At 33.4% G+C, this 21,358-nt stretch overlaps 1 long non-coding RNA gene across 1 annotated transcript; it reads left to right on the top strand.

Annotated features, from left to right (window-relative positions):
* The first annotated feature begins 417 nt into the window (after positions 1-417).
* Positions 418-21,223, top strand: LOC143242569 (uncharacterized). The gene is made up of 3 exons (XR_013022952.1): positions 418-517; positions 8,185-8,300; positions 21,202-21,223. It is a non-coding gene; the product is annotated as an uncharacterized LOC143242569 (long non-coding RNA).
* The last annotated feature ends 135 nt before the right edge of the window (positions 21,224-21,358 follow it).

Raw genomic sequence — 21,358 nt, 5'->3', positions numbered from 1 at the left:
AACAATGAAACAAGTTGGTGATCAGTTATCTTAATGGTGACTCTTTAACATAGGTCCAACCATAACTGTATCTTTAGGTGCCATTTAGGTTGTCTCTTTCTTGATTGGTATCTGTAAATCATTGTGGAGCTGTAATTTCCCAACTAAAAAGGACAGTGGTTCAATGATGAACTTTCTAGAAAAGTTTATTTTTTATTATTTTACATTTAACTTTGAAAAGTGAAAATTGCTTGATTCTGCAGAACACTTTAAGGCATTATAAACAAGGGAGAAAATACAAAAGATTAATAATTGGTGCAGCTATGTGTATTTTAATAGTCAATATAGTTTCAGTTAAAAGGTAATAAATGAAGTTCATTCTAAGAATGTGTATATTTTTGCCTGCTAATTGTTCCATGTTACCTGTACCTTAGTACAGTTTTGTAACTCCGTTTTTTATTTATCAAATTTTTAGCAGATTTCTTCTGATAACTGGGGAGTTGCAGTTGGAAAAATTCTTCTTTCTGTTAAAGAAAAGGTATGAGAAACTTTTAATAACTAATATATAGTCATTTATATAACAAGTTTAATATGTAGTAACTTATGGATGACACTTTTTTGCCAAGTGCCCTTGTTTCTTAATTAGTAGTTGTAAAAATTACTAATTAAGAAAGTAAATTTTAAAGTTAGCTTATTTACAACAAACAAACATACTTATCTCACATAATAAGAACGTTTATGTTGATCTTTCCAGTGATGGATTAAAGGTTGTATGTGCATAGTGGCTAATAATCTTTGAGGGTCCTACAATGGGCCTACATTAAGACCATAAGCCCTAGGGCTGAGCCTCTTCTAGCCCCAACCTAAATGACCCATTGGATCTTTCAATTTAAATTATATTGTAGACTTTAAGAAAATGTTTATTGTGTTGCACTCTTGGTTTCACTCAGTGTCAAGCCTCTAACATATTTGTACCACACACTGCAAAAGTAATTGTTGAGCATTTTAGTCATCCTAAGTGGTGCTCAGCAATAACATATGGTAAATGTACATTTTTATTCTTTAAGTTATGTTACATTTTGAAATTTGAATGACAGTATGATTACTTTCTAACATTTAATGTAGAATATCCTGTTTGTGAAATAAAATTTGGCATCAACATTATCCATGTCTGTTCTTCTGTAATTTCAAAAGTAAATGTTGAGTTTTGTTTCTTTGTGCAACTTTTCAAACTGGAGACAGGCAAATGATTGAACAGAGACCACTATTTGCAATATATGATGTATGGTCAAAAAGTTCTAAGACTTCACTTTTATTGCACAGAACAATGTACATACATCAGTATTATATTATATCCCGTTCAAAGTAATCCCTCCAGCTAATACACACTTGTCCTGATGTTCCTGCCATTTTCGAAAGCCTTCAACTTTTGTGTGACTAAGTTCTGCTTTCACATAATTGTGGATGGTTGGAATGTCATCAAATCACCTTCCTTTCAACTTAATTTTGATTTTGGGAACAGAACAAAATCACATGTGGCAAGATTGGGAGATTACAGGGGTGTGGTATCACAGGAATGTTTCTTTCTGCCAAACGTTCTTGAACAGATACAGCACTATGTGAAGGTGCATTGTCGTGACAGAGAAACCAATAATCATTTTCCACAGCTCGCAGCAGTTTCTTCTAATTTCTTCCTTCAAGCAAATTAGGACCTTTTTATAAAATGCTTGGTTAACTGTCTGGCCATTAGGCAGGCATTCATGATGAACAATACCTTGAACATCAAAAAACACGATCAACATTGTCTTTACATTTGATCAAGACTGTCATGTTTTTTTGGAAGTGGTGATGATGGAGATTTCCACTGGGGTGACTGAAATTCCGTTTCAGGGTCATAACTGTGTACCCATGACTCAATAACCAGTGATAATGATGTTGATGAAATTTGGATCAATTTCTGGCCTTCTTTTCAGATCCTCACACACTTGTTGATGGTGAAACTTTTGGTCAACCATCAACAGCCTTGGAAAAAATTTTGCAGACACTTGACACATGCAGAGTTTTTCAGTTAAAATCACATGACATAATGCAGAGGAAATGTTCAGTTTGTCAGCAATTTCATGATGCAAAATTTGATGCAAACATGTTGCTTTTATTTTCTGTCCATTTATATTTCAACAGAAGCAAGAGATGCTTCTGTCTTTGAACACGGGTATAAGGTCTGGATAAGTGGTTTATCCGTGAGGTAGATCACTATTTGTACTTTGTACACACCTCAGTAAAGCTTACTGCCTCTGTACTGGCACCTGTAACAGAAGAAATCTTTTTGATCAGAACTCATATATAAGATATATCAAGTTGTTTATGAGTTATGTTTGGAATATTATTGTGTGAGTAAACATTCAAATAATAAATAATATATATTAAAACAAGAACACTTGAGTTCATGTCCTTTTTAAGTCACACAGTTTGAAAAATTATGAGTTCTCTTACATAGTAAAAGTTGAGCTAAGATTGTCCATTTCATTGATTCCATAAACTGTAGTGGAAAACTATTTTGTAATTTTAAAAACAAATCGTCTTTTTTTTTGCTATTACTTATTAGTCAAGAAAATATAATATCAACAAAAGTATCATATTTTGTAATTGTTATTGTATGTATGTATATATATTATCTACACTGTATGAATATTCAAGCTAAATCTACATCATGGGAAAAGAAAATGGTTCCCCTTAAAGAAATGTACATCTACTTATTGTAGTTGTTGTATATAGTTGAAATCTAGTCATTTATTTGAAAGGGATGAAAATAAGTATGTGTATCTGTATCATAGTAATAGTTCTTAGTTTAAATTTAGCTATTTATTTGAAACAGATTAAAATAAGTATGTGCATTTGTTTATCCTAGTTATGGCTTTTATTTTAAATCTAGCTATTTATTTGGAACAGGTGACATAGAGATTTGCATCTGTTTACCTTGTTTGTTGTCAGGGTGTTTTAGTTTATTGTATATATAAATATATATATGTATATATAAATATATATATGTATAAATATATATATGTATATATGGGCTGGATTCTTTGTAGTTGGTGTCTGGGACTTGGCAACAAATTTCAATAACAAACAAACAGCATACAGTTCTCTTGTTTCAGGTAATAATGTATTAAAACAATTAAAATGTATAAACAAATGTTTTTTTCATTATTTGCTAGCACAGTTGTATCTAGAGCATTAAATACTTATCTTCTTTTCATCAAAATCCACATAGCCTGGTCCAGTTACTTTAGAATCCAATTCACAAAACAAATTAATTCTTGTCTTCTATGTTGTTACAATATAGTTTGTGATAATTTCAAGTTAGAAATCACCAATATATGCTTTTTATGGCTAAACTCACAATCACACAGGCTAGATCTATCTGTTCAATCAAACTAACCCAAACTACATTTTTGACACACATTTATAACCTCACAGAGGTCTTAAACATTCTTCACATTATGAGTTATTGTGATAAAATAATATTCAATCAAAACAATGAGAAAAATTTTGAAGTTTCAAGCAAAATAATGCAATAGTACAGCAAGTATAAATCACAGTCTGTGATTCATACACAGAAAAGTAATTATAAACTACTGCTACTAAAAATAACTAAATTGAACACTCTCTCTTATACTACTTAAGTAATAACACTTACATTAAACTTAAACACTTGTGTGGATATAACAATAAGCTTCTCTTTAAGAAACGTATTTACAATTATTTTTTGTACTATATACAAAGACTGTTTCCAGTTCATCCAAAAAGGTCTACTCATACAGTCTTGCACCAACATTTGCAGTCCTCTTGTTGGATTCAATGTGGGACCAGAAGTTCTTGGGGTACAATACCTAACTCATGATTATTGCACAGTCAGTTTTATACTTCTGGATCTTTGCAAGTGGTTGATGATTCATTTGGGTGATGAACTCCTTCCATACAGACTGTTCAAGAAGTTCCAAATGTCAGTATGGTGGCCAAACACTTCTTGAGTCACAGATCTCACTGCTCAGTGTCTTTCTGAACAGATCCTTGAGTTTCTTCAGATGGTTACATCATACACGATGTTGGTGTTTTTTTTTGCAACATTTTTCTCATCAAGAAGTTGAATGCTGCTGCTGAATTGATTAATCCAGATGGCATCTTTCTTGAATTGGTGCCATTCATCAGGTGTCAAAGAGGCTGTCTTCTCTTTAAACTTTGCCAATACACTTTTCTGAGACTGACCTTAGTGAAGAACTTGGGCCCATTTATTTTCACTGCAATAGCATCTGGGTTGCCCATAGGTTTGGAGCCAAATTCTGTCATAAAGTTTATTTTCTGGAAATCTGTACAGATGGTTGTGAGACATTCATGGTCTTCATGATTACCACCAGTGAATAGTAAACTTAATTTAAAGGCCCAGTTATTCCAGCTTCTAACATTACTTTAACTTCTAGCTTAATCAGGCTTTTATTATGTAGAACATTTGGTAGGGCTTCACTTTGACTGAGTTCTTGGTCATGGTCACAGTCTGTCTGGCTTTATCTGTCTGTGGAGACAGATGCACACTGCTACTTCTTTCTTCAATTTGTCATTAATTTCTTCATTGATGTTGACACTTTTGTACATGTCATCTACACCCAGTGGTCTCAGATTTTCATTTTTTTTGTGTGTGAAAATTACTAACCTTCAGATGAGTTTGTTGTGTCTTTAAGGAACAGAAACCTTCTTTCTGAAATGTTAATCCTTGGACTTCTTATCATAGAAGCATTTCTGTCTGACATCGGCTGCATACAAACTTGTTTGAGTGAGTTGACAAGTCGTCTACAGTTGGTTTCTTAGGTCGAACACATATTGGTATATGTGCATCACTTCTGACTCTTCTTCTTCTGTGAACAGTTTTCACAGTATCTGCATTGGACCTCATACTGCTCTTCCATGCAGTAACATGAATACTGAAAGTCTTATATTTACGTACGAGAATTATTAATAAGCAAATACTACTGCCTTGAGGTACTTGTCCTGGTCACGTGGTCTTTTCTCGAACATTTTCATCATGCTCTTTAGGACGTCATCAACTGTCTTGCAAAGAACTGCTTAGTGCTGATGAGTCTGCACACCTCTTGAATCAATTTTGAGGTAAACTAGGTCCCTCTGTCACTTGAGACTTCTTTTTAAAACCCTTCTCTGCAGAACACTTATAAGGAAGGTTTCTGCGAGTTTCTCTGTCTTTGGTAGTGCTATGGCTTCTGGGTAATGTGTTACATAGCTACTATCATCACATACATATTGCTCATGTCAGGTGTAAGTTGTCCAATCAAGTCCATGGCAACTGTGTTGGATAGCACTCCCATAAGAGACATTTCATCTCATGGCTCTATGGCTACATTCATTCTAGGTAGAGTCCCTTTATTTTGTATGCCATCTTCTTTATTCCTTGGTGTCATTTCACAAGTTACTTGTTGGCCATTACTTGAGTCTAGTGCTTTGTTGGTACAATGATCTGTTTAACTTCTGGTAGAAGTGCTTTGATAGATCTGATACAGCACTTTCTTCTGATTCTCTGTTCTGTATATCCTTTTTTTCCTCAGTTTTGTGCTCAATTGTCTCTTAGACATTGTTTCAAAGTTTCATCATTGAAGGGTCTTTCTTCTGTGCTTTCTTCAATTCCCATAGACATACATACACAATGTCACTTTTTGAGATTTTCAGAGGGTTGATGTTTTGCTTTTATTTTTTGAATTCTTGTGGTGACTGCAGATACTTCATCAGTCTCCTTTCTGTCTAGTTCTTTCAAATTTCTGTTGTCAGGTATATTGCTGATTACCATGTCATAGATGGGTGCTTTCTTATGTGTTGTCTCAAGGTCTCCCACATAGTATGGAGTTTCCCCTTTATTGTTACTATAGGAAACTTTCTCACTGCCCCATCAGTCAGCACACATATATGTACTTTTGCCATTATCTGGTCATTTGATACTAGAGTAATTCTCATTACTGCTCCCAGTGTTTCATTTCACTGTCATGTTCTTGTTGCCAAACATAGTGTTCACCTACTGATAAGTTGTGATTGATCCGTTTGTTAATTTGAACTGACTGTCATTCAAGTACTGTTTAATCATGAATTATTTTATGTGATTTCTGGCAACAGTGACAATCATTCTTCTCTAGTATCTTACTAGCACCATCTTTGTAGGTAACTCTAACTGCTTGATTTGAGATTCTTGTTGGTTGCAAACTTGCAATCATATCACAATATGTCTCATTTTCTAACAAGTGTAGTATCTCCCATTTGTCTGACGACTTCTTGTCACCTGTGGTGGCATCCTGCTTGCAATCCCTCTTCTTGGCTTTGAATGGTTATGATTGGATTTGCCTGTTATGTTCTCCCCATGGGCTTCCACATTCTATTTTGCCAGCTTGATCATCTTTATCATGTCATTTGGTGCTCTTTCTGGTACAAAAAATGACATGTAAGTGGAGTACATGATAATGAATTATTCATCTGTTAGTAGGATTACCAGTCCTTCAAAACTATCTTCACACTTGGCCATGTAAATTCACCTTGTGAAATATTGCTGTAGACATGCCACAAACTGAAATATAGTTTCTCTAGTGTCAACTTTGCCTTTTCTAAATTCTAACAAAAACCATCCTATGTAATTTCATTGCATTTCAGCAAGGCAATTTTTAACATATTCTAGTCCATGGCATCTTCTGATATTACACCTACACACACTTGTAGTCCTTTTACTGTGAAAAGGATTGTCCCAGTTTTGACCTTGAGGGGTGAATCTTTCACTTCTCATTAGATCATTCATGTTGTCTTTCTATTCATCAAGTTTTGTCAGCCCATTGTTAATGATCCTTCAATTTGCTTGTTAAACTTAGTGACTTCAAGTTGTACTGTTATATTCTCTTTGTTTTTTAGTCTCTCCTCTCTCTCAGTTTCCAGTTTTTCATTTCTTTTTTCAGCCTTTCTTTTTCTTCTCTTTTTTGTTGTTTGTTTCTCTCTTTATGTCTTGTTGTTGTGTAACAAACTCTCATATATCACCATCTTTAAGGCTAAGTTATTTGCCCTTCACCATCCACTTATCAAAGCCAGTTAAAATGGTGTATATGTGGCCTCTACAATATTTATTCTATTGCTTCAGCTGTGAATTTATAGGCCTATGCTTTACAGTAAGTGTCTGACTTGTTGGCATTTCAACAGTGAAGAAACAGCATAGAGTTCACTTTTTTTAAATAATAGTAAATTAAAACAAGTCAAACATATTCAAATGTTCATTACACTGTTGGCTATTACAGTTGTATCCAAATCTTTAAATTGTTGTCTCCTTTTCTTAAAGCTCGCACAATCTTGTTCATATTATATAATTTTTACTTTGTTGTTACAATACAGTCTGTGATAATTTCACTTCAGAAATAGCCAGAATACACTCTTTATGGCTAAACTCCCACTCAGACTGTCTAGATATATCTAAGTGACCAACTCAAAGTGCATTTTGGATGCATATTTGTTGTCTGAAAGAGGCCTCAGTTGCTTTACACAATGGTTTTCATGGGATATTATGATGCAATAATTTGTGATAGTGTGAAAATCTTGGAAGGTTCTACTGACATGATTCAGCAATATACAACAAGTGCCAATTCACAACAATTTAATCAAAATATGATACATGCACAGCTACGTAACAAACCTGTGGTAAACCATCTCCACAAAAAATAAGTGAATTTAACACCAAAGATGTATTCAAACTGTTTAAATCTACCTGTTCATTGAGAGCATATGAAAATAAGTTCATACCATGAATGTGATGTTATGTAGAAGATCTTGTAACATAAATTTTCAATTAATTTTGATTTTTGCCATTGGTTATAATCATACACAACATTATAGCAAAGTTCTTGAGAAAAACTTAGTTTCTTTCCTGAGTTTTAAAGTATAATCATGGTATAAATAAACTTTTGTATCTCCATAAGAAAATAAATGCTTTAATTAGCAAAGATGTATTTCCAACATTCAAGTGCAATACATATTTTTTTATATGTTAGTAATGTAAATGTATTTGGAAGAAGTGAAGAGGCATGTCACTTAAAGATTATTCATGTCTCTAGGAAATATTCAAAATGCTTTTTGGATTGATGTGGTAAATTTTGTTCCACCATTGACTATCTCACATAGGAAAATGAGAAAATATTGGAACACCTGAAAATTGTAAGAACTCAGCAGATGGGACCTTTATCAGCAGCCTCCATGGAAAATGGTGCATACCAGCGTGGATGCAGTCACGTTCTCAGGTAATTATATTAAATCTCCATTTATATAAAAGTATAAATCACCATACATGTTATCATGTTCTTCAGTAATTTTTTATATCTACTTACAAGGGAATAGTTAATACCAGTGTGGATTCCACCATGGTTTCAAGTGATTGCAATTAATTTTATTTCTATTTACAAGATAAATTGTGTGTACCAGGGTAGATATAATGTTCTCACGTAACTGTTTTATCAAATTATAAGAAAAGTGATGCATTTCATGCTTACAGAATTAAGAAATAAGAGTTTAAATGAAAGTAACTAACAAAGGATTAATAATCATATTGACAAAAGTCTTAAAGTAATGGGGACAAAATAAACTGAAGAAGCAAAAATATAAAAGTTCTGAGGTTACATGGAGAATGGTACATATCATTGTGGATATCTTTGAAGTAATTGTTTTAATGTCTAATTACATGGAGAATGGTACATATCATTGTGGATATCTTTGAAGTAATTGTTTTAATGTCTAATTACATGGAGAATGGTACATATCATTGTGGATATCTTTGAAGTAATTGTTTTAATGTCTAATTACATGGAGAATGGTACATATCATTGTGGATATCTTTGAAGTAATTGTTTTAATGTCTAATTACATGGAGAATGGTACATATCATTGTGGATATCTTTGAAGTAATTGTTTTAATGTCTAATTACATGGAGAATGGTACATATCATTGTGGATATCTTTGAAGTAATTGTTTTAATGTCTAATTACATGGAGAATGGTATATCATTGTGATATCTTTGAAGTAATTGTTTTAATGTCTAATTACATGGAGAATGGTACATATCATTGTGGATATCTTTGAAGTAATTGTTTTAATGTCTAATTACATGGAGAATGGTACATATCATTGTGGATATCTTTGAAGTAATTGTTTTAATGTCTAATTACATGGAGAATGGTACATATCATTGTGGATATCTTTGAAGTAATTGTTTTAATGTCTAATTACATGGAGAATGGTACATATCATTGTGGATATCTTTGAAGTAATTGTTTTAATGTCTAATTACATGGAGAATGGTACATATGTGGATATCTTTGAAGTAATTGTTTTAATGTCTAATTACAAATGGTACATATCATTGTGGATATCTTGAAGTAATGTCTAATTACATGGAGAATGGTACATATATTGTGGATATCTTTGAAGTAATTGTTTTAATGTCTAATTACATGGAGAATGGTACATATCATTGTGGATATCTTTGAAGTAATTGTTTTAATGTCTAATTACATGGAGAATGGTACATATCATTGTGGATATCTTTGAAGTAATTGTTTTAATGTCTAATTACATGGAGAATGGTACATATCATTGTGGATATCTTTGAAGTAATTGTTTTAATGTCTAATTACATGGAGAATGGTACATATCATTTTGAAGTAATTGTTTTAATGTCTAATTACATGGAGAATGGTACATATCATTGTGGATATCTTTGAAGTAATTGTTTTAATGTCTAATTACATGGATGGAGAATGTACATTTGTGGATATCTTTGAAGTAATTGTTTTAATGTCTAATTACATGGAGAATGGTACATATCATTGTGGATATCTTTGAAGTAATTGTTTTAATGTCTAATTACATGGAGAATGGTACATATCATTGTGGATATCTTTGAAGTAATTGTTTTAATGTCTAATTACATGGAGAATGGTACATATCATTGTGGATATCTTTGAAGTAATTGTTTTAATGTCTAATTACATGGAGAATGGTACATATCATTGTGGATATCTTTGAAGTAATTGTTTTAATGTCTAATTACATGGAGAATGGTACATATCATTGTGGATATCTTTGAAGTAATTGTTTTAATGTCTAATTACATGGAGAATGGTACATATCATTGTGGATATCTTTGAAGTAATTGTTTTAATGTCTAATTACATGGAGAATGGTACATATCATTGTGGATATCTTTGAAGTAATTGTTTTAATGTCTAATTACATGGAGAATGGTACATATCATTGTGGATATCTTGAAGTAATTGTTTTAATGTCTAATTACATGGAGAATGGTACATATCATTGTGGATATCTTTGAAGTAATTGTTTTAATGTCTAATTACATGGAGAATGGTACATATCATTGTGGATATCTTTGAAGTAATTGTTTTAATGTCTAATTACATGGAGAATGGTACATATCATTGTGGATATCTTTGAAGTAATTGTTTTAATGTCTAATTACATGGAGAATGGTACATATCATTGTGGATATCTTTGAAGTAATTGTTTTAATGTCTAATTACATGGAGAATGGTACATATCATTGTGGATATCTTTGAAGTAATTGTTTTAATGTCTAATTACATGGAGAATGGTACATATCATTGTGGATATCTTTGAAGTAATTGTTTTAATGTCTAATTACATGGAGAATGGTACATATCATTGTGGATATCTTTGAAGTAATTGTTTTAATGTCTAATTACATGGAGAATGGTACATATCATTGTGGATATCTTTGAAGTAATTGTTTTAATGTCTAATTACATGGAGAATGGTACATATCATTGTGGATATCTTTGAAGTAATTGTTTTAATGTCTAATTACATGGAGAATGGTACATATCATTGTGGATATCTTTGAAGTAATTGTTTTAATGTCTAATTACATGGAGAATGGTACATATCATTGTGGATATCTTTGAAGTAATTGTTTTAATGTCTAATTACATGGAGAATGGTACATATCATTGTGGATATCTTTGAAGTAATTGTTTTAATGTCTAATTACATGGAGAATGGTACATATCATTGTGGATATCTTTGAAGTAATTGTTTTAATGTCTAATTACATGGAGAATGGTACATATCATTGTGGATATCTTTGAAGTAATTGTTTTAATGTCTAATTACATGGAGAATGGTACATATCATTGTGGATATCTTTGAAGTAATTGTTTTAATGTCTAATTACATGGAGAATGGTACATATCATTGTGGATATCTTTGAAGTAATTGTTTTAATGTCTAATTACATGGAGAATGGTACATATCATTGTGGATATCTTTGAAGTAATTGTTTTAATGTCTAATTACATGGAGAATGGTACATATCATTGTGGATATCTTTGAAGTAATTGTTTTAATGTCTAATTACATGGAGAATGGTACATATCATTGTGGATATCTTTGAAGTAATTGTTTTAATGTCTAATTACATGGAGAATGGTACATATCATTGTGGATATCTTTGAAGTAATTGTTTTAATGTCTAATTACATGGAGAATGGTACATATCATTGTGGATATCTTTGAAGTAATTGTTTTAATGTCTAATTACATGGAGAATGGTACATATCATTGTGGATATCTTTGAAGTAATTGTTTTAATGTCTAATTACATGGAGAATGGTACATATCATTGTGGATATCTTTGAAGTAATTGTTTTAATGTCTAATTACATGGAGAATGGTACATATCATTGTGGATATCTTTGAAGTAATTGTTTTAATGTCTAATTACATGGAGAATGGTACATATCATTGTGGATATCTTTGAAGTAATTGTTTTAATGTCTAATTACATGGAGAATGGTACATATCATTGTGGATATCTTTGAAGTAATTGTTTTAATGTCTAATTACATGGAGAATGGTACATATCATTGTGGATATCTTTGAAGTAATTGTTTTAATGTCTAATTACATGGAGAATGGTACATATCATTGTGGATATCTTTGAAGTAATTGTTTTAATGTCTAATTACATGGAGAATGGTACATATCATTGTGGATATCTTTGAAGTAATTGTTTTAATGTCTAATTACATGGAGAATGGTACATATCATTGTGGATATCTTTGAAGTAATTGTTTTAATGTCTAATTACATGGAGAATGGTACATATCATTGTGGATATCTTTGAAGTAATTGTTTTAATGTCTAATTACATGGAGAATGGTACATATCATTGTGGATATCTTTGAAGTAATTGTTTTAATGTCTAATTACATGGAGAATGGTACATATCATTGTGGATATCTTTGAAGTAATTGTTTTAATGTCTAATTACATGGAGAATGGTACATATCATTGTGGATATCTTTGAAGTAATTGTTTTAATGTCTAATTACATGGAGAATGGTACATATCATTGTGGATATCTTTGAAGTAATTGTTTTAATGTCTAATTACATGGAGAATGGTACATATCATTGTGGATATCTTTGAAGTAATTGTTTTAATGTCTAATTACATGGAGAATGGTACATATCATTGTGGATATCTTTGAAGTAATTGTTTTAATGTCTAATTACATGGAGAATGGTACATATCATTGTGGATATCTTTGAAGTAATTGTTTTAATGTCTAATTACATGGAGAATGGTACATATCATTGTGGATATCTTTGAAGTAATTGTTTTAATGTCTAATTACATGGAGAATGGTACATATCATTGTGGATATCTTTGAAGTAATTGTTTTAATGTCTAATTACATGGAGAATGGTACATATCATTGTGGATATCTTTGAAGTAATTGTTTTAATGTCTAATTACATGGAGAATGGTACATATCATTGTGGATATCTTTGAAGTAATTGTTTTAATGTCTAATTACATGGAGAATGGTACATATCATTGTGGATATCTTTGAAGTAATTGTTTTAATGTCTAATTACATGGAGAATGGTACATATCATTGTGGATATCTTTGAAGTAATTGTTTTAATGTCTAATTACATGGATAATGGTACATATCATTGTGGATATCTTTGAAGTAATTGTTTTAATGTCTAATTACATGGAGAATGGTACATATCATTGTGGATATCTTTGAAGTAATTGTTTTAATGTCTAATTACATGGAGAATGGTACATATCATTGTGGATATCTTTGAAGTAATTGTTTTAATGTCTAATTACATGGAGAATGGTACATATCATTGTGGATATCTTTGAAGTAATTGTTTTAATGTCTAATTACATGGATAATGGTACATATCATTGTGGATATCTTTGAAGTAATTGTTTTAATGTCTAATTACATGGAGAATGGTACATATCATTGTGGATATCTTTGAAGTAATTGTTTTAATGTCTAATTACATGGATAATGGTACATATCATTGTGGATATCTTTGAAGTAATTGTTTTAATGTCTAATTACATGGAGAATGGTACATATCATTGTGGATATCTTTGAAGTATTTGTTTTAATGTCTAATTACATGGAGAATGGCACATATCATTGTGGATATCTTTGAAGTAATTGTTTTAATGTCTAATTACATGGATAATGGTACATATCATTGTGGATATCTTTGAAGTAATTGTTTTAATGTCTAATTACATGGAGAATGGTATATCATTTTGGATATCTTTGAAGTAATTGTTTTAATGTCTAATTACATGGAGAATGGTACATATCATTGTGGATATCTTTGAAGTAATTGTTTTAATGTCTAATTACATGGAGAATGGTACATATTGTGGATATCTTTGAAGTAATTGTTTTAATGTCTAATTACATGGAGAATGGTACATATCTTTGAAGTTATTGTTTTAATGTATAATTACATGGAGAATGGTAATTGTTTTATATCATTGTGGATATCTTTGAAGTAATTGTTTTAATGTCTAATTACATGGAGAATGGTACATATCATTGTGGATATCTTTGAAGTAATTGTTTTAATGTCTAATTACATGGAGAATGGTACATATCATTGTGGATATCTTTGAAGTAATTGTTTTAATGTCTAATTACATGGAGAATGGTACATATCATTGTGGATATCTTTGAAGTAATTGTTTTAATGTCTAATTACATGGATAATGGTACATATCATTGTGGATATCTTTGAAGTAATTGTTTTAATGTCTAATTACATGGAGAATGGTACATATCATTGTGGATATCTTTGAAGTAATTGTTTTAATGTCTAATTACATGGAGAATGGTATATCATTGTGGATATCTTTGAAGTAATTGTTTTAATGTCTAATTACATGGAGAATGGTACATATCATTGTGGATATCTTTGAAGTAATTGTTTTAATGTCTAATTACATGGATAATGGTACATATTATTGTGGATATTTTGAAGTAATTGTTTTAATGTCTAATTACATGGAGAATGGTACATATCATTGTGGATATCTTTGAAGTAATTGTTTTAGTGTCTAATTACATAGAGAATGGTACATATCATTGTGGATATCTTTAAGTAATTTTTATGCAAAAAAAACGTCTCCTTTGGGTTGAAAAATATTTTACATGGAAGAAACAACGTTTCGACCTTCTTTCGGTCATCATCAGGTTCACCATATATAATTACATCTTTGAAGTAATTGTTTTAATGTATAATTACATGGAGAATGGAAGATATCACTGGATATTTTTGAAGTAATTGTTTTAATGTCTAATTACATGGAGAATGGTACATATTGTGGATATCTTGAAGTAATTGTTTTAATGTCTAATTACATGGAGAATGGTACATATCATTGTGGATATCTTTGAAGTAATTGTTTTAATGTCTAATTACATGGAGAATGGTACATATCATTGTGGATATCTTTGAAGTAATTGTTTTAATGTCTAATTACATGGAGAATGGTACATATCATTGTGGATATCTTTGAAGTAATTGTTTTAATGTCTAATTACATGGAGAATGGTACATATCATTGTGGATATCTTTGAAGTAATTGTTTTAATGTCTAATTACAAGGAGAAAGGCACATATCATTGTGGATATCTTTCAAGTTATTGTTTTAGTGTTTGATTGCATGGAGAATGGTACATATCATTGTGGATATCTTTGAAGTAATTGTTTTAATGTCTAATTACAAGGAGAAAGGCACATCATTGTGGATATCTTTGAAGTAATTGTTTTAATGTCTAATTACAAGGAGAAAGGCACATATCATTGTGGATATCTTGAAGTAATTGTTTTCATGTGTAGTTACATGATGAATAATATTTACCATTGTGGATTTCTTCAGGTAGTTGTTCCCCTCATTCTGGATTCCTGTGATTTGTGAGGGGACCTCCCAGGGGAGGTTCTGTTCTTTTAGTTTACCTCTTTTGGGATCTAAAGATCCACCAACATGTGTGTTGTGCATGGTGACCCATGAAGAGGAGGAGAAGATCCTGATGGTTGAGGGGTCCAACCTTAACATACCACTGTGGCCTTGAATTTCTGTAGATGGGCAATCCCTGGGTTGCTCCCCTTGGGTCAGTTGGCTGGTTTACTTGGCCTAGGGTTAACCAAGTACCAGTGTTGGATGTTCTCAGCAGGTGTTGTGGACATTGTACCTGATGCTGGTGTTTGGGTATAGTGCTCATGAAACCCTGGTGTTGCTGCAGTGTTCTTGTTTGGCATTGTAATGCATCCACTCATAGGGCTTTATGGTGGGTGGGGACAGTGGACACCGAAAAATTCTTTTTTATTATGGACCATCCAAATAAAAAGTTAACCAAAATAGTGAAAAACAGTTTATGAGTAAACAATCACATTTTGAAGATTCTGAGCAGCAATCTTTAACATTTGTAACTTCTGTACCTTCTTTTATTATACTACATTTTCTTTCAGACAAACCTTTAGGGCAAATGTCTCCCTTTTTCATTCAGAAGGGACCAGAAGGTCTCACTGGCTCTCCAAAGTTGGTCAGAAGGATTCGCTCTTGTGACATATTGGTAGAAATATCCACATCTCGAGCACAGTGAATTCCTTTTACATTCCAAGGCAATATACCTATTGAGGTTATGCCTCATTCAACTTTGAATTCGTAACAAGAAGTTTTTGTTGATAAAAGGAGTTGAAGAACATCCTGAGTCAGAGATTCCCACTGGTTTCTCCCACCACAAGGAGTTTCTTCAGTAAGGTGTATCTCCACTCCCAAAGATGGAATTATGATGCCGATCAATGTCCTCATTTTAACATTTACATCACAGCATCCACCTGCTACCAACAAGGCAGGTTATTTTAACTGCAAGGTACGGCCATACATTCCAAACCCTCTCGGATAGTTCCAGTGTCAGCCATTTGATCACTCGGAGACATCATGTCTTGGTTCCTTTACATGTGCTCGTTGCAGTGGCAAGGATTATGGTGTCTATGAGTATGAAACAGACCCTTGTTGCATCACTTGCAATGGCTCTCACCCATCTTACTTTTATTCTTGCCTAAATGGTTGGAAGGAATAAAAGGTACAGTGTTTAAAGACGATTCAAAATATTACTTGCCCTGAGGCTTGAAAATTGCTATCTACCACTTTATGTTGGACTTATGCTGATGCACTTCATTCCACTACTACAGTGGGAGTACAGACAGATCTCTCTGTACCTCCAAAAGAATCATTCTCAAAACAAACAGAAAGTCTTCTGACATCCATGGTTAAAAAAGTTAATGAATCAATGTCAACACCCATCTTTGTCTCTAACATTAATTTCAGCAAACCCCAATATCTGCTTCCTTTGGTTTTGGTTACACTTTCTTCTCCTTTCCCAAGGTGCAAAATGATCATTTGTTTGCACCCTAAGTCACTGGAATCCTCTTCTAACAACAAAGACTTGCCCAATCAACCCAGGGTAGGATCCATTGAGGTTGGTAAACCTCCCTCGAATAAAGACAATAAAGAAATAAAACATGGTCTGCACCCAATTTGCCTACACGTAAATAAAAGTAGCCACCTTGATACAATGGAACTGTTGAAGTTTACATTCTAATCTGGGTGACATCAAAACACTTATTTCTTTCTACCATCCTGTATGTCTTTCCTTACAGGAAATCTTTCTGAAACTTGCTGATACAATCACCTTTCAGCAGTTTTCTTTGTACAGAAATGACAGGCTGTGTGATGGACAAGTGCATGGAGGGGTAGCACTGTTGGTTGATCAGCATGTGCTTACCCTGTCTTTGTTACTCAACACACCCTTGGAGGCTGTAGCCATTTGTGTTTCTTTGTGTCGTACCATCACTGTTTGTTCTCTCTACCTGTTGACTAGAGAGACCTATGATCAATCAGACCTTGATGCTCTCATTAAACAGTTGCCATCTCCATTTTTTAATGCTGGGGGCTTTAATGGAAATCGTCCCCTCTGAGGAAGTGCTGATATTGATGGGAGGGTCACTCCATAGAGTGTATGCTCTCAGATCACAACTTTTCTCTCTTCAATAGTGGTTCTTATACTTATTTTCATGCATCTAGTCAGTTCTTTACTGCTTTTGATCTCTCCATTTACTCCCCTTCACTATTCTCCCACTTTTCGTGGAGGGTTGACAATAACCCATGCAGCAGTGATAATTTTTCTACAATTTTGAGAGAGACTGGCTGTGGTCAATGCCACCCAACCCATGTGCACCAATGGAAAAAGGATCAAGCAAACTTGCTCTCTTTCACTGTTCTTACAGAACTTGATCCTGCCATCATCTGTATGCCATCAATAGACGACTGTGTGACAGCAATAACTGACTGTATTGTACAGAAAGCTGCTCAAAGTATTCCTAAAGCCTTGACATGTTTTCCACAATATCATCATCTGTGGTGGAATCTTGCCTGCCACATGGCACAGAAGACTCAAAAATGGACGTGGGATACTTTTCATAGGTATCCCACATTCTCGAATCGCATCGCTTTCCAACAGGGCCATGCACATGCTTGGTGGGTAATATGTCAAAGCCAGAAGGACTCTTGGATTAAGTTCACAATCAACATATCACCAGTTGGGCAGAGTGATTACTTCTTTCCTTTGAGCTGATTGTCTCTGTGACTATAATCGTCCCCTTACACTGGCTCTTCATCAGTCTGTCAGTACATTCGGTTGGACCTGATGATGTGCTCTATGAAATGCTGTGCTATCTCTCTCCTGCTTCTCTTGCTGTTTTTCTGATTGTTTTCAACCAGATGTGGCAGGAGAATGTTTTCCTGATGCCTGGCACTGAGCTATATTCCTATCTTTCTCTAAGCCTGGGAAGGATCCGAAGATTCCTTCAAACTACCATCCAATTGCTTTGATGAAATGTCTCTGTAACACCTTAGAGAGGATAGTTAAAGCTCGTCTTGTTTGGTTCCTTGAAGACAATAACCTCCTTTCGCCCACCCAGTGTGTGTTCTAACGACAGTGCTCCACCATGGACCACTTGATTCGACCTGAAACATTAATCAGAGAAGCTTTTCTCAAATGACAAAATCTTGTATCAATATTCTTTGATATTGAGAAGGCTTGTGACACAACATGGAGGTATGGCATTTCGCTAGACCTCCATATATATGGGTTACTTAGCCATTTACCCATGTTTATTAAAAAATTTTTAATGGACAGGTGATTCCAAGTTCATGTGGGTTCAACACATTCCAGTTTTTATCTACAGGAACTTGGAGTTCTTCAGGGCTGTGTTTTGAGTGACACATTTTTCAGTATAAAGATTAATGCCATCACTGAACTACTCCCTCTTACTGTTGCATACGGTCTCTTTGTCAATGACTTTCACATTTCATGTCAATCATCAAACATGCAGTATATTGAGCGACAGCTACAAACTGCCCTCAATTGTTTTCTGAAGTGAATCACTGCAAACAGTTTTAATTCTCTCTCTCTAAAACTGTTTGTATGCACTTTTGCCACCAATGGGGTATTCACCCTGATCCTGAACTCAATATTGGTGAAGTTGTGCTTACTGTGGTCCCTGAAACAAAGTTCTTTGGGCTTATCTTTGACTGTAAGCTAAGCTTCATACCACACATCAAACAGCTACAGGTCAAATGTACAAGAGCACTGAACATCCTCCATGTCCACTCTTTCACATCTTGGGAAGTGGATCAATGTTCTTTGCTAAAGATATATCAGGCTATTACTTGTTCAAAACTGGAGTATGGATCACTGGTCTATGGCTCTGCCAGCACCTTGGCCTTCAAGATCATCATCAGGGACTTCAGCTCTGCACCAGGGCTTTCAGCACTTCCCCTGTTCATAGCTTATACGTAGAATCTCATGAACCTTCTTTGCACCTCTGCCGTTTGCAACTGTCTTTACTGTATTCTTCAAAACTTCAGTCCTTACCATAACATTCCACCTGGGATTATGTTTTCCTTCCTCAGTGGGCCATGCTTTTGTAAAACAGACAGTCAGCCATTGCTCCTTTTGGCCTTTGTATCCAAGTACAGTTGGATGAATTGGGTCTATCCTTGGATAACATTTGCTGTATCCACTGGTCAGCTCATCCTACCATGGCTTATTACAGTCCCAAGATGTAACCTTTCTTTAAGTCATCTGAGAAAAGCAGACACTCCTGATTGGAAATACTGTATGTTATTTGCAGAACATCTTTCAAACCACCCTTCCATTCCAGATGGTTCAAAATCAGGTGACTCTGTGGGCTCAGCCATGGTTTGGTGGTTGTGCACAGAATCCTCTCTACAGTTTCTGTGTTCACTGCTGAACTGTATGTCATTTCTCTTGTCCTGTATCACACAGAAGCTAAGCAGTACTCAAATTGTACTATTTATACTGACTCGCTTAGTTCTCTACTGGTCCTTGAATTGTTTCATCTTAGTTCTTACTGATATTCAAAATCGACTGGCCCATTTCTCTTTAACATCTACTTCTGTCCAGTGTTTCTAGATACTGGGCCACATTGGTATTTGCAGGAACGAGCTTGGTGACACTGCAGATAAATCTGTCTGCTCTGGCTCTATCACTGCTGTTTCTGTTCCATACGTGGACTATGGTCCTGTATTCAAGGCTCAGCTTCATGCCAGTTAGCAGTCGACTTGGGTGAGCAACGTGAAAACAAGCTTTTCTAAATAAAACGTGCTATTGGACTTTGGCTATCTTGCTTTCTTAAGGACCAAAAATGGAAAGAGGAAAATGTCCTAACTAGACTACACATTGGTCACAGTTTTTTAATTCATCGTTTTCTTTTATCTGGGACTGATGAACCAATGTATTGTCTGTTACATTAAGCCACATTTTACTGTTTCGGTGTCATTACGACTTAATTATGGCACCATTTTAAACATGTTTTGTCCCAAGGTTTATTTGTTAGACATTGTTATTGGCAATGGTGACATTGTCCACCTTTGAAATGTTTTTAGTTGTTTAAAGTCTATTAATCTTTTAATGCTATTTAAGTTTGTTTTTTTTTTTTACTTTATATATTTGACATTTTTTGATGTGATTCACTTTTAAGAATCAAAGTACATCTAGTTCGATCTAAAATTAGAAAATGGCCATAACATCCAATAACTTGAAACCAGGAATGGAAAGACCAACTTCAGGTGACTGATGCTACTTTTTAACTACCTGTTGGTCATTCTGGCAAGTTATGATAATTATAATTATGCTGTAAAAGTCCTTCACAACTTGTATTACTGTAGTTTTTTTTCTTACTGCTGTAGACTAGATGTAAAAGTTGGATTTAATGCTATTTGTGTTTTTAATTCAAAATGTAACTTTGTTTTGTTTTATTTTAATTTCCTTTAATGAATTTTAATAATTTTACTTTACTTTTAACTTTTAACCAGATGTTTGGTGCACATAGCCTGGTTGCTAGAACACCAAATCAACCAGCCATCCATGTAATTGTTTCCATGTCTAGTTGCATGGAAATGTTACATTATATTTGGGGGTATCATCATATCATCAGATATTATTCTTTTATCTTAGTAACAGTGAATTAGAAGTATGTTTTTTTATTATGCTGCTTTCAGCTGTGTTTTCTTTTCATGCTAAAAAATGTTTAAATGGTTTAGAAAGATATTTAACATGATTCTCTATCTCAGTTGTGTTTTTCTTTTGTTTACTTTTTTTATATATATATATACTAGTTTTTCTGTATTCGTCAGACACTGAAATGTAGTTTGTTAAGATTTTAGGGAGTATGTGTTTGTTTTTCTTCCAGACTACACATGTTGACAGATATGGAGAAAGCAGTCTAAGTTTTTACAGGTCTCTGCCCTTCATTTCAAGGAAGCTACTCCTCAGTCAGTAGATTGAACTCCACTCTTAGAAGAGTGGAGAGGAAGAAGAAAATTGGTTCAAGTATGTGTTTCAGGTTT

This window comes from Tachypleus tridentatus, unplaced genomic scaffold (assembly GCF_004210375.1).
Source record: "Tachypleus tridentatus isolate NWPU-2018 unplaced genomic scaffold, ASM421037v1 Hic_cluster_2, whole genome shotgun sequence".
NCBI classification, from domain to species: Eukaryota; Metazoa; Arthropoda; class Merostomata; order Xiphosura; family Limulidae; genus Tachypleus; species Tachypleus tridentatus.
This window is presented reverse-complemented; position numbering and strand designations above follow the sequence as displayed.